This window comes from Prunus avium, unplaced genomic scaffold (assembly GCF_965620075.1).
Source record: "Prunus avium unplaced genomic scaffold, drPruAviu1.hap1.1 HAP1_SCAFFOLD_1013, whole genome shotgun sequence".
NCBI classification, from domain to species: Eukaryota; Viridiplantae; Streptophyta; class Magnoliopsida; order Rosales; family Rosaceae; genus Prunus; species Prunus avium.
Genome location: NW_028276995.1, coordinates 5,001 through 7,500, shown reverse-complemented (window position 1 = coordinate 7,500; position 2,500 = coordinate 5,001).

Below are 2,500 nucleotides of genomic sequence, written 5' to 3'. Positions count from 1 at the left end.
TGAGTTTCTAAAAACAACCGTGCACACCGAGGTTAAACTTTACCGGCTCCACTCCGACTCGCCGCTCGCCCACTAGTCCGAAGGCAACAAAACATTTGTTTTTCATTTTGATGAAAATTTCTGTTTTTAAATCTTGTTGGTTTGAAATTGTTTTGAAAAGGTTCTTTAAATCTTGCGGGTTTGCAACTCATAAGAGCGTCACTTTCAACGTCCCCGGCATTGGATTGAGTTTCTAAAAACAACCGTGCACACCGAGGTTAAACTTTACCGGCTCCACTCCGACTCGCCGCTCGCCCACAAATCCGAAGGCAACAAAACATTTGTTTTTAATTTTGATGAAATTTTTTGAAAACATTGGCTTGGCAAGCCCCAATCCGCGACTATCCACCCACCGCCACCCCACACGGGTGGTTGTTGTTGCGAAATGAGGTTGTGGTCGACATGCCCGTGCATTTGAGAAGGAGTTCCTAGCACTCCATGCTCTCCCATGCCAAAAAATAGCCTAGACAACCCCATTTCGCAACTTTCCACGCCTTTTTTTTCCTCCCTCACCCATGGCGGCGGCGTGGTGGCGGCGGCCGGATTCCGGCCACCACCGCCATGGGTGGCAGCCCCCCGACCCCGACACCAAACCCATAATACCGAGGCAACATATCGAGGCAACATGACATGGGTGTGGCGTGGGGGAAGGGGGCTGCAGCTAGGAAGGCATGGGCTGCCATGCATATGCAGGCAACACACACCCCCCTATATAGCATTTTATGCATTTAGCCCTTTGACAGGAAGAGACATCACCTATGCGCGAGGAGTCATAATGGGCTCTAAATAATTCAATACAAGGTATTTGGACGTGATTTTTTGCAGGGATACTAAGAAACATGCAATCTATGATGGGAAAAAGTTTCATAAATTTTTGAAGTCGGGAAGTATTTTTTATTAGTTTTAGAAGTCGTAAAATTGAAAAAATCATTAAAACAAATCCGGGAGGAATTTTTTAGTTTTGTAAGTTGGAGAAGGTCCTAAAAATCATAGACTACTTATGGGGAGCTTATTGTGCGAGGAAATTTCAATAAAAACGGGGTTTGACAAGATTTGAAAAATTCTGTCGACATTTGAAAAAACCTGGAACCATGCTGCCGGCATGCTGCGCACATGCTGCGCGCATGCTGCGCGCAGACTGCGCGCATGCCATGGCAGGACAAGTTTTGCTAGCCTCACTGTCTACAGATGCGCAAGCTGCGCGCACGCTGCGCACAGGCTGCGCGCATGCTGCGCACAGACTGCGCGCACGCTGCGCGCATGCCATGGCAGGACAAGTTTCGCTAGCCTCACTGTCGACAGATGCGCAAGCTGCGCGCAAGCTCCGCGCACGCTGCGCACAGCCTGTGCGCATGTTGTGCGCATGCTGCGCGCAGGCTGCGCGCAGGCGCCGCGCATGCCATGGCAGGACAAGTTTCGCTAGCCTCACTGTCGACAGATGCGCAAGCTGCGTGCACGCTGCGCACAGGCTGCGCACAGCGCATGCCATGGCAGGACAAGTTCGCTAGCCTCACTGTCGACAGATGCGCAAGCTGCGCGCACAGGCTGCGCGCACGCCATGGCAGGACAAGTTTCGCTAGCCTCACTGTCGACAGAATCAGCACGCTGCGCGCAAGCTGCGCGCACGCTGCCGGCATGGTGCGCGCACGCTGCCGGCATGGTGCGCGCACGCTGCCGGCATGGTGCGCGCACGCTGCCGGCATGCTGTGCGCACGCTGCGCGCGCGCATGGCAGGACAAGTTTCGAAAATTTCTGTCGACAGTCTCAGCAGCGCGCACGCTGCCGACATGCTGTGCGCACGCTGCGCACAGGCTGCCGGCATGCTGCGCGCAGCCCATGGCAGGACAAGGTCCGAAAAATTCTGTCGACATTTTTACGCCGTGGTAGGCTTCCGCTTCGCGTCACTTTGTCGACATTCAAGCCTACCATTTGTATTGAATTTTTCAAACCTTGTCAAACCCCATTATTCAAATGTCGAAAAATTTTGTCGACATTTTTACGCCATGATAGGCTTCCGCTTCGCGTCACTTTGTCGGAATGCATCGCATGGCGAGGCAAGGCCACGGCATGCCAAGGCGAAGGCAACGCATGGCTTGAATGGCTTGGTCAAGGCCACATCATGGGCACGGCATGCCAAGGCAAGGCGAGGCAAGCCATCCTTAGCCTCGCCTACACTCACTTTCTCGGAATGCATTGGATGATGAGCAATTCCAAGGTAAGGCAACGCATGGCTTGAATGGCTTGGTGTAGGCCACAACTTGGGCATGGCATGCCAATGCAAGGCAAGGCAAGGCAAGCCATCCTTAGCCTCGCCTACACTCACTTTCTCGGAATGCATTGGATGATGAGCAATTCCAAGGTAAGGCAACGCATGGCTTGAATGGCTTGGTGTAGGCCACAACTTGGGCATGGCATGCCAATGCAAGGCAAGGCAAGCCACGCCATCCGAAGCCTCCAATAA